General features: G+C 41.3%; 1 protein-coding gene across 2 annotated transcripts in view; it reads left to right on the top strand.

The window, feature by feature from the left end:
• Positions 1-12,557, top strand: part of PRICKLE2 (prickle planar cell polarity protein 2) — a 355,242-nt gene that overhangs the window by 215,254 nt on the left and 127,431 nt on the right. The window contains exon 1 of one of the 2 annotated variants that reach the window (XM_008963993.4): positions 8,491-8,978. The exons of the other annotated variant lie outside the window; for it this stretch is intronic. The gene's annotated coding sequence lies outside the window, so the exon portion shown is untranslated. Of the gene's footprint in view, positions 1-8,490; positions 8,979-12,557 lie in introns of those variants that run through there. 2 annotated transcript variants of the gene reach the window in all.

Genomic DNA, 12,557 nt, shown 5'->3' with positions numbered 1-12,557 from the left:
GTTTGCCTAGGCCTGGAGCAGTGGGACAAAGTGGGGAGTGACTACTGCTTACTAGAGGGTTTCTTTTTGGATTGAAGAAAGTTTTAAAGTTAGATTGTGGTGATGGTTGTACAACCCTATGAATATACTTAAATGGGTGAGCTGTATAGTATATTAATTATATTTCAATATAACTCTTCTTAAAAGGATCTAAGGAGAAAAATAAAGTAGGGAATTGTTTGGCCATGTTAGTAAGATGCGGGAAGGATGACAATCTCAGATAGGATGGAAAGACTTAGCCCTCACCAAGGTGACATTAGACTTGAAATAGTGACAGAGCAAGCCACATGACTTTCTGCAGGAGGAATATTTCAGACAAGTGCAAAGACCAGGAGGCACACATGTGCCTGGCATGTTTGAGGGCCAGTGTTCATGTGACAGGAAGGGAGACAGTAGCAGGAGATAGTGTCGGAGAAGCAATAGGACCTAGATCTCCAGGGACTTATTCAGAGATGAGCAGCATCACCATTGTAGTCTTGAGCAGAAGCATGGCATGCTGCAATGTTTGTTTTCAGAGAATCAAGATGACTGCAGTTTTGTGAATAGACTGAAGGGGAGCAATAATAGACCAGGTAGGAGGCAAGAGTTGATGGTGACTTGGAACTTCATCCAGGAGAGAAATGGCAGTGGCATGGACCAGTGTGATGATGGTGGAGGAAAGATATTAGATCCTGTGTATATTTTGACAGTAGAGCTAACGGGATTTGCCAAGGGCTGGAAAATGTTCAGTGTCAAGGACCAGAGTGTAAATGTATTAGGCTTTGCAGGCTGTACGTTCTCTGTTACAATGACTCAACCCTGCCATTGTATCATGAATGCAGCCATAGATAGCACATAATGAATGGTCATGATTGTGTTCCAGTAAAAGTATTTGCAAAAACGTGAAGCAAACCAGATTTGGCCTGTGGGATATAGTTTGTCAACCTCCTCTGGGTCAGATGTCAGGGGTGAAGGATGGCTCAAAGGTATTTGTTCTCATCCGTTGGGAGTGTGGAGTTGCCATTAACTGAGATAGCAAAGACTACAGATGGAGCAGATTGTGGGGGATATGGTGTGGACTCAATTGGGAATTAAGAGATGGAGATGTGACATAGGCAGTTGGTCTTGAGATCATGGAAAAGGTCTGGCCTTGAGTCATCAGCCTAAAGGTGTGTTTAAGACCCTACCCTAGACCAGAGAAGCAAATGTAGATATACAGGAGTCCCAGGACTTAGCCGCAGGTTCTCCAGCATTAAGCTCTCAAGGAGATGAGCATGAGCCAGCAAAAGAGCCTGAGAAGGAGCAGCCAGAGGGTAGGAGGGAAAGCAGGAGAATGTGGCATCCTGGAAGCAAAGCTAAGAAGTGTTTCAGTGAGCTGAACTCCATCCTTTCCTTTCCCACTCACAAGAGTATGTTGGAATGCAAATGAACAGAGAGATATTCTTACAGGAATAATCCTGAAATTCCTCTAATTTCTAGATTAGAAGAAGCATTGTCAAGCTTTTTATTAATTCAAAAAATGTTCATTAGCTGTCAGGCCACAAAGCAGTAGATCCTTTGAATAGAATGGTGAGCCACAAAAGGCATGGTCTCTGCTCTTAGGCCACATAGAGTCTGGTTAGTAAGAGAGAGAGATTAATCACATAATCGTTAACATTGACCAAGGATGGATCATCATAACTAACCAAGGATGTAGAACTGTGAACCAGAATGAGAGTCCTAAGGGAAAGGACACACATCTAAGAGTGCAACACTCTATGTACTCTTCCCTTGTACAAAGGAATTGATCTAATCTGATGGCACAGGGAACCTTCTGTGTTTTTCTGTTTTTAATAACACATTATTTCCCACACTTCACACCCTAATGGGAACACACCTGGTTTTTGTTTTTGTTTTCGTTTTTGTTTTTAGAGGAAATTTGTGATCCTCTGAAGTAAAGGAAAGAATATGGGTTTTGTCATTAGACCCAAGACCAAACTTCAGCTGTGGACCTCTGCATCATTCTTTTATCCTCTTTGGACCTCTGCGTCTTCATCTGTGTGATAGGGGATAATAAATGCTACATTTTTGGTTTATGGTGAGGACTAAATGGGATAAAGTATGCAAGATGTCTGGTATGTCCAGTCCTCCTCATTCCTTTAGAAAAACAATATTTTAGTTTGTACATCTGTGACATTTTGTAGTAATAATTTTTCTTGAGCAGGTCTTTGTTGCCAGTTTGCTACTTTATGAGGCAGAGAGTTTTTAGCCTTTTTCTAGGATATCATTCATTTTGCCAATGTTCTCTTCCAAGAGAAACGTGTAGGAACCTGAGTGTTAGTATTTAGGGAATACTGAAAAACCAAAGCATCCCTGTACAGATCTTTGTTGTTCTCCTAGTCCTTTACATAAAGAAAATTCAGGTTTCAGCTGTTTAATGAAAATTAGTAGTTCCCAAAACCTGCCATTATAAGTGCAGCTTTCTTTGTCTAAGGAAAAACCATTTGCTAGCACATCATGTCAGTTTAACAATATTTTCATGGAAATGTGCAATGGTATGCCTAGTGAAATCATTGATGCAATCTTTAATGTTTTTGTGGGGAGGGAGCAAAATCTTTAGCACTCTTTCATTTTGATGTGCACAGTCTAGCCTGTCCATATTTCTCATTTTAATTAATGTAATTAAAAGAGGATAAAAGGCTGTGTTAAAATTTTGTGTGTTAGATTATCGGGATCAAGAATAATTAAAATGTATGAAATGTGACAGATTCCTAAGATGATAGGGAAAAAGGAAGGCCCCTTTTCTGAATTTAAAGTGTACCAAATTATTTTTCACAAGATTTAGAAATGTCCATGGATAAGAAGCGTTTATGATATGGAATCTTCACAAATGGACAAGACAGAAGGCTTGAGGGGGTGCTTGTCCTTATGTTATCATGAACAGTTTTATCATTTATATTTGCAGCTCTCCTTCCTGTTGCTTTCTTTGGAAACCAAGTGGAGAATAATATTGATTTAACACCTACTATATGCTAGGTACTCTACACAGTACTTTATATATCTCAGTTCATCTAATCTTACTGAAGCCTTTGATAAGGAGATGTCTCCATTTTATAGATGGTGAAACTGAGGCTTAGAGGTGAGGTAGCTGTCATCTGCTAGGTCATGCTGCTAGGAGGTAATTAAGCCAGATGTGAATTCAGGTCTGTTTTGTTGGAGTTTTTCAATGACAATACTCTGCCCGTTGCGGGAGGCAGATTATCAGTATGGATTAGAAATTGGCTAGAAACTGTTGAGGATAACTCTTTTGAGCATTTCTTTTTTATGAATGCAGTTCCACCTTTGTGGGTGCTTCATGCATCTTTACCTACATTGTAGAAGCTTCACATGTTTCAAATATTTATTTTCTGTATGGTTACATGGGTTGCCTGTTGTTGCTTGAAAGTTAATTAAAATTTACAATATTTTCTTTTTCTTTGTTCTGAGGTAAAACAGATGCAACTTTGATCTCTAATACTCATTTAGGACTATCATAGTTTTTTAAATGTTAAACATTCCTTTGTTTAAAGGCATTACGTGTTTAATAGATTGTATTTTGTTTTGTTTAATGTTTTTACATAGCACAAATTAAAATGGACAGCTATGGCAGACATTACTGGGGTCCTCCATTGCCTGTTTTCCCTGTTCTTTGTGAGCATGCAGTTCCCAGCCTCCTTGCAGCTGGGTGAGGTCATGAGACTAGTTTGACCACTAGAAGTGATATCATTCATTTCCAGGCTGAGGCACCTAAAAGCCTCTTCAGTTCTCTCTTCTGCTGTTGTTGTAACTTGGAAATTATTCACTGAGATCACAGAGGCACAAGAAGGAAGCAGAGTAGTTCCCTGAGTCGCTACTTAGAATGGAGTACCTGGAAAACCTCTGGGCCTCCAACCAACTTTGCCTGAGAGAGAAATCAAACTTTCTTGTGTTAAGCCATTGACATCTGGGATCGTATGTTACTGCATCATCACCTATGCTAGACCAACTTACATGACAATTCTTTGTCAGCCTCCTCTCCCACATTTACTTTATTAGACTTTGAAATCTAAATATCAGGATTACTCTTGAGTAAAATATTTAAAAGCACGCACACACAGAAATGCACACATTTGAAAAGGGAAAACTTATTAGATGAGTGGTTTGAAACTTTGGTAATATCCCTTACAACAATTAGAATTTCCTAATAGCAGGGCCAGAAGGTAGTAATCTAAATGAGCTAGGATGAGTGATGTCTGTCTTTTTAAAGTTCTCCAAAAACTGAAACACTGCCATTTCCTTGAGTGACCCATGTCAGTTCTTATCTCAATATTCAGAAGTCTTCCTTAGGTCCAAGAAAGATTTTAAATGACCTAAAGAGGAATTGAGGACCCTCTTTAGGTCGTTTCAATCCATTCCTTCTTATTTTATACCTGTAGAAACAGAGATTTAAAACTTGTTCATTGCAGCCTTCCTCATTACAGCTCTTCATCTAGGAGGCTACCACCCTTCCTGTCACTTACCCTTCCCTTCTGTAACCTGACCAGTAGAGATGTACTTGACCTTTCCCTGTAATCCTCTAACAAGATGCTGCCTAAAGCTGTCTAGAATGGAAAGATGATTTGATTATCCAGCATGCATGGAGCTGTCTCTTTGTTATTACCTGCCAGTGTCATGTTGGTGCTGTTTTGCTGTCTTGTGTCCATGCAGACGTCTCTTAATTATGCATTTGTGTTCATAATTTTCCTTCCTACTCATGTTCTTGTTCCTGCCTGGAACACCTCTAGCAGAAGGTGAATTTGACTAACGTCAAATTTTTGCAGCCTTTTTGTACTTCTGGATTTTGTGTCATGCTTAGTAAGGCCTTCCCCCACTATAAAATTGTTTTTTAATTCCAAAAAAGTAAAAGTGTTTTTGACCTTGGGCCTGACCCAGATCATACTTTTCCTGGTTCCTGATCACCTCTGCCATAATTAATTTTGTCTTCCTTGTCCTTTTTCCTATATACTATACGCAGTTATGGTCATTTGTATAAATATCCTATCATTCTACCTAAACAGAAAGTTCTGAAGGTCAACAGTTGCATCCTTGTCTCCTGACAAGAGTGTCCTCCGCTTCACAAATCCCTAATAAACATTTGGTTGAGTTTCTCATATGTATTACCTGTTCTTCCCTGCCTTTACTCGCATGAAGTTTGCTGTCATGAATGTGGAATTTCACTGTTTTTTAGAAAAACAATGAGTTTTGTTCCTATTTACTAGGTCTCTGAAATTTTTAAAGTAGTTTTTTCTCACTTTTTCTAATACCTACCAGTATAATTTGTAAAAAAAAAAAACCTCATTAGAGTGGTCTCCAGGATGAAAATAATGACCACAGGGAATTAACAATCTGTGGATTTTGTAATTTTAATATTCTGTGTAAGTGTGATGCATAGATATCCAGCTTCCTCATCACCAAGCTGAGCTCACAGAGCGTGTGCTGGCAAAAGGACTTGGGCAGCATGCTTTTGTGCCATCCCTCTCTTGAATGCAATTAGGCCTTTGAGGACTCTGCATGCCTCCTACCATAACACACACCCCATTCTACTCTAATTGCCTACTTAATTGTCTTCTCTCTGATTGCCAAGCTCTTTTAAGGCAGGATCCCTGTGTATCTTGGTCACCATGTTGTCTCCAGACCCTACCTAGCACAGTGACTGGCAAATAGTAGGAGCTTATGTAATGAGTGAATGGATATATGAATGAATGGGTGAAGCATGTATTCATCTCAAAAATATAGTTGTCTTGTCCTGGTGTATAGTTTCAGAAGAGGGAGCCCACCTCTTGGTCATTTTTACTCCTTTATTTCCTAGATTCATAGCAATTCAAAGCATTTGTATTGTATCATATGGAAAATGGCATATCAGTGGCTCACCCACATTAGATAGAACTTTGAGATATGCTCTAGGAATAAAGATAATTTTGCAGTCTTCCCTTTACCGCTTTCTCCCCACCTTTTGAATTTTGACTGGTTACTTAACTAATTTGCGCTGAAGTTAATGGTGGAAGCATGATTGTTTCTATTAATATTACCAATAGCTAACTCTTATTGAGTGTTTGCTATGTAACAGGCTCAGTGTTAAATGTTTCACATTAATTCTCATTGGATTCTCCCAACGGCCCCATGAAGGTAGGCACTATCATTATGCCCTAGGTTACATGTAAGGACCTCAGGCCTCAAGTCATAGACCTAGCAAGTGTCAGAGCCAGAGTCTGACCCCAGGCAATCCATTTTAGACTCCATGTTATGATGTTAATTCTTATGAAGTTGGTAGTGATGTGTCACATCTGTTCCAAGTGAAGAGTAATCTCTTGCTATGTTTCAGCTGTCTTCTTTATTTCATTGTTGATCACCTGTGAATTGCCTCTTGTATGACCATGCTGAGCATGAGTAGATGAGAGAGTAGTGTACCCATTTTTAAGAAACTGAGGCATGGTAAGTTGAAGTGACTTGTTCGTGGCCACACTGGGTTAGAATGTCACTGCTTCCACTTGGCTACTGGGGGCCCCAAACTGTTAGACTTGTTAATTGACTTTTTGAAGGATATTGAGGTCTGGGGAGATCATCTGCCTCCCTACACGCTCTGAGTTCTGTGTGATGGAAACTGAAGGCTGAGTGTTATTCATTTGCTTGTATTTTATTTCTCTTACTGAGAAGTTATTCCAGGTCTCATGATTTTCACCATGAAAGGTCTTCTGGGAACTAGAGAGAAGCATTCTGAAAGAAGTTATTAAGCATTATTAATACAATTACGTACAACAAAAGACATAATTTAACTTCCCCACATCCAACAAAGAAATTCATTTGAAGCTTCAGCTTCCACTGCAGCTGGAAGGGCAGAGCTCATCACAGTGGGTTCCCCAGGCGGGGGAGTGTGGGCAAGGAGCCGTGCTAGTTGCTTTGTCCTTTGGGACACTTCTGTGCATGATGGAATATTCCTCACTCCCAGCCTCCCCAACCTTTCCCTCACCCTTCACTTTCGCTCACAGTGGTTCCTTATCACAGGCACAGAGTCCAGAATATTGCCTGGCTCTTGCCTCTCTCCTGGCCCGGGATACTGCACAGGCAGCATTGAAGGAATATATGATTTTAAACAATTAAAGATGACCATGGAAATACTCAGATGCTAGGAACAGTGATCAGCCTAGTAGATAGTATGCCTCGGTGAATTTTTCTAACTTCATTCAAACTATCAGAAATAGCTATTGAGTATGTGATATTGTGTTAATCTTCACCATAGTTCTATTCAATATTTTACTTTCTTTAATTGCAGTAGCCCATAAGGCCCTTGAAAGCAGAGACTGTGTTTATACCTAGTCTTTAGAGCTGTGCATGGCATAGAGTATGTGCTTAGTAAATATTTATTGAATGAGTGAATGGTACAGTTGAGGTTATTGAAGATCCCACAAGTTAAGTTACTTGCCTAAGATCACACTGCTAGCAGGAAGGAAAGGCAGGATTTGAACACAGGGCTCTCCAAATGTATAGATTCCTTTCTTCCAGATTGCTTGGTTAGGCCGCCTAGTGGTGTATAAAAATGGAGATCAGAGACCCCAAATGTATTCAACAAAAGCTCTATCTGAGGTCTAGGAAATGTGGATTCTGACCCATCCTTGCTGAAATCCTGGTGTGACTTTACAAAAGTCCTTTCTCCAGTTGTCTCCATTTTCTAATCTGTAAAATGAGGAGACGGAAGCAATGCTCTCTGAGGGTCTCAGGGTCTTCAGATGCCCTGGGAAGGTTTATGCTTTGTCTTCTTCTGCAGTTGGAATTGGGGTAAGGGGTTAAAGGGCAGCTGACTAACTCACCACCCAAGCACGTGAGGAAAGGAGTCACTTGTGCTTTATTTCAAGGTGCACAAAAACTCAAAGGTGACATAGTCTTAGGCCAAAAAACAAGCAACACCCGAAAATGAAAGTTGAAGAGAGAAGAGAAAGAAAAAAAAAAAAAGGAGAGGCATTTGAAGGCTTGACACAGCATTTAATTAAAAAAGAGTGCTCTGATTCCACTCCTAGGTTGGTGCAGCATGTAATCTGAAACAGGCACTCAGGTTGATAATTGTGCCCAGATCTGAACCTTGGCACATAAGAGCACAGCTTTTAAGAAGAAAAAAAATAGGCATGTGTCTTTAAAGCCTCTCTTCTTATATGTGATTTTTTTCATGCTCATTTGGAGGCTACGTAGCTGGGCCTTTGCATCCAGCAAAGGCTTCCTTCCCCTCTCCCTGGCTTGGGGATTATTGATTTGGAAGGCAAGGCTAATTTACATGTAAATAAATCTCAGCACTGGGCAGCAGGATGGGACGTCCAGATGCCGTGACTGACTTGCTGACATCACAGCTTCATTAGCATGCGGAGGATGCAAGCACTGCAACAGCGACTTCTCAGGCACCACCAGCAGCGCCACCGAGAGTTATTATTATTTTTTGACCAAGCAGCACATTTCCTGGTTCAGTGGCTTGAGCTCTGTGAGCAGCTGACTAGTCACCCCGGGTCTGGCTCAGGATCAGCTGGTGACGCTGGGCTGGAGTCTATGACTTCTTCCTTCAGATTGTCATGAAGAAGGGGAGTTAAGAGGAAACTGGGGGTCCTCCGGAAGGCGATCTGAGCACTCAGGCTGATCTAGAGGAAGAGTAGAAGTCATACTTTTTTTCTCCTGCTTGGTGAATTCCCCAGCAGAGTCTGGATCCAGCAGTGCTGTTTTCCCTGAGGGAATGTGGAGCAGCTCGGCTTGAGTCTGTTGCCAGCTTCAGGAAGGGTTCAGACTGAAAAGAGGGTTTGAGGAGAAGATGCTTTGGCTGCCTGAGGTCCTGCTTGCGTTCTTAGAAGTCAGATCCAGGGAGAAAGTGAACTGGGACAATTGACAAGCTCCAAGGGTCTGGCAGAAGCTTCCTCCGAGACTGGGCATTTCATCCTCCCTGGAGGTGGGTAAGAAATTTGCTCTAATTCACAAATTAAACAGCAGTATGTTTTCTAAGGAGGATGAGAAAGCCAGATCTAGGGCCTTTGCATTGGGGGAGGATATTGGGTCTTCGTTTTCTTGGCCAGGTAGCATTTTTGGTGGCCCTGCGACCCCTTTTGCCTTTTCTATGCTTATTAGAAAGCTCGATTACAAAGTGTTATGTCACAGCTCTAGGGAGTCTTGAAGAAACGCTTAAATCTTGATGCTTAAGAAGAAGCAGCGTTTCTCTAAAAGTGTAGCTGTCTTTAAAAAACCATAATAATATGGGGAAAGGGGCTAACAGACCAAATACCTGAGAGTGTTCATGCACAGTAGTCATTTCAACACATGATGTCAGAAACCATTAGGGGATCTGAGGAACAAGGACCCAGCTGAGACTTCCAGGTAAAGAAATGGCTTTCAAATTATTTATGTTTAATTGTAGACACTGCTTTCAGATTAGAAATGGTGACAGAGTTTCAGAATATGACTGCATAGCCTGGCTGAACACACGATTCGGTTTGCCCTCTATGCTGGGTTTCTTGAGGGAGTGATCATAGTTAGTTCTCCTCACTCTTGGCTTCTCGAAAACCAATCATAGCATTACTAATTTGCCATGGGGGTCTTGCAATGAAATACAGATTTTTAATCCCATGGTTTTTTGTTATGTGGTCTTGGACTATGCTGGGGTCCAGTGGGACTTTTATGAATCATAAATAATCCAGGCTGGGCCAAATCACACTGAGGTTAGCGATCCATACCAGATGTGATGCCATCCGCTGGTCCAAATGTGGCTCTTGTCTAACTTAGGCACATAGATTATTTCCCCAGTGAGAGAGTTCTGCTTCCCATATCAATGCATGTATGAGCACAGTCAGGGGAGGGCTCCAGTGTGCCATGAATATGTAGACATAGACTGCCGTGTACTGAATCTGCAGCTGGGTAAGGCTGTGATTTGCTTTGGCTGCACATCTCTTCCCAAAGACTGTTTTAAACCATCTCAGTGAGACTTAAACTAAATGAAGCAGCCTTGCCTCTTTGCTAGAGGCCAAATTGGCTGCTGTAATCCTGCTCCTCAGAAGGCTTACTGCCTGCTGATGGCTTTCACAGATGGGTCAGGATGAGTGTCCCCAAGGGCTCCAGAGTAAGTCACAACTTTGACATAATTACCATATTTTGGAAATTTGGATTTTAATGCCTCGAGTGCTTATAAAGGTTTTGCCTTTCCATCAAATGCTCCTTCCCCTTGGGAATTCTGTTTTTCATGTGAAAATTAAAACATACTGGCTCCATCGGGCATCTCGGTCTATAAAGATTCACGGGGCAGCCAGAAATACTAAAATAGCATTGTTTGAAATGGTGTGTTTATAAAGATTTACCCATGAAACGTGAGGGAAAAAAATAGAAATAGAGGAAGAAAGATGCATTTATGGAAGCTTAAAGAATGAGAAGGGAACTTAGAGGTTAGATAGTATGAGATGATATTTATCCAGGGCTCAGACTCTGGAGCTGGAAAGAGCTGAAGATACTTAAAGCTACCCATTCCTGCCAGTAAAGTGGAGAGAGCAATGGAATCTATAGTTAGGGTGATAGGTGTACGGATTTAATGAGATGACCTATGCAGAGCACAGTGGCAGCCACATAGTAAATATTCGGTAAATATTAGCTGCTATTGTTGTTGTTGTTGTTGTCATTGTTACCATTTTGTCATTATCGTTATAAGTGTTGTTGCTAAAAAACAGTATTGAAAAGGCAACATGTTCACATCCATTTGCCTGCAGAAAGGTTTTGCTAGCAGAAAAGATGCCATCTCTGGTACTGTTATATCCAAATGATTCCCACTCAAAGAAACTTTCCACCCTATTGACTGAGTTGACAGAATAAAGTGTATTATCCAGAACTACTGTATTTCACAGAACTGAAAGTGACCAGCTGGTGTAATGAAAATCATTTAGAACTAACTGGGGCTTAGGCAGCCTTAAAGAAGGCATCCTGTTTTGGCAGCTGACAAGTCGCATGTAGAAAGCTGCAGGGTCCCAGTTGGAATCAATGCATTTCTAGATTTCTCTTCTGCTTCAACTATGCATGTGAGAGACAGTCCTTTTCTTTCTTAATTCTTTTCAGTGCAGATATTGAGCATTTTCTTCTCTATCCAGGGAGGCCATTGAATATGTGCTTAACCTGCTGGTTGGCTCCTCAGAAGTTCCAAGGCTGAATTTTTGCCACCATCTGGGTGCCTTCAGCTTATGGGTTGGCTGCTAAGGGAAAGGAATAGGCCTCCCCTGCCTGCCTGCCTACCATGGCCCAGTCTGTCTGCTTTTGTTTTGTGTCACTGTTATGGCACAATTTTGCCAGGCTCGTGGTCTGCCTCCTTCATGCCGGTGGGCCTACTTCTGTCACACAAGTGGACTGCTGTTTCTCCCTTTCCTCCCAAGATCTTTCTTTTTAATTTTGGGGAATTAGAACTCTGACACAGGGATCTGAAAGACAAAAGTGAATTAGAAGAGTCAGAGGAGTCTGCCATAAAATTCTTTCCCAAGAAACTCGGAACTGGGAGTTGGTCATTCCTGGTGGCTACTGATCTTTAGTAGAATTGTGTTGTGCACGGAGAATAATATTTATACCTTAACCACAGCCCACCTCCCTTACTTCCTGATGGGAGGTATGATCTCAGGAGAGTTGCCTGACCTCTCTGAACTTTGGCTTCCTCATATGAATATTGGAAATAAAGTCCCCTGAATGCATGGGATTGCTGTGAAGATAGCGGCTATAATGCCCTTGCCCAATTCCTGGTACTGACTGGATGTTGAGCATATTTCCCAGTTAATCCCGATCTGTGAACAACAGGGGGCAGTAATTTTAATATTTATTTAACAGAGAAACTGAAGGCCAATAGAATTAAATTAGAAATCAATAACAACAAGATATTTGGGAAATCCAAGTAAAATGACATAGCAGATGACAAACCGTGGTACCCGTCTAGTGCTTCTTTTAATAAACATCAGTTCCAAACGCTCTGAATTTGAGAAGGGCTCAATGACCCAACTGCACTGCCTGCCTCGAATTAGCAGAAACCTCTTTATTTAGTAGCCCCCAGGCTGTGGTCATTTCTTCTGGGCTGTCTGTAAACACACAAGAGTCAAAAGGCTCTGTCCCTCAGATAGGAATTCTGGGTGGCATTTGGATAAAGGCTTTCTTTTGTGCTTAAAGATCCACTGAAACCTTTCTCTGTTCATTCCCTCCGTGACTGTGGTGCTTATAAACAGGGAACTGCTGGTGACCATGAGCTATTTGCAAACTAAGAAGCTTGAGGATGAGATATTGGCCAAATCTGTTTTCTTTGTTGATGCTTTTGAGTGACATTTGCCCCTTTGCTCTGTCTTAACCTGTAAACATTTAAAATGAAATGTTCTGGTTTTTATGCTGTGTGTGTGTGTGCGTGTGTGTGTGTGTGTGTGTGTGTGTGTGTGTGTGTATGAATCAAACAGGGGTGAAGATCTCTTTTGGGGATTGAGTCAGTTGAGTTTGGAGACTTCGTTTTCTTTTTTCTCTGGCCTATTGTCTGA

The sequence above is a fragment of the Pan paniscus genome, chromosome 2 (assembly GCF_029289425.2).
Source record: "Pan paniscus chromosome 2, NHGRI_mPanPan1-v2.0_pri, whole genome shotgun sequence".
NCBI lineage: Eukaryota > Metazoa > Chordata > Mammalia > Primates > Hominidae > Pan > Pan paniscus.
This window is presented reverse-complemented; position numbering and strand designations above follow the sequence as displayed.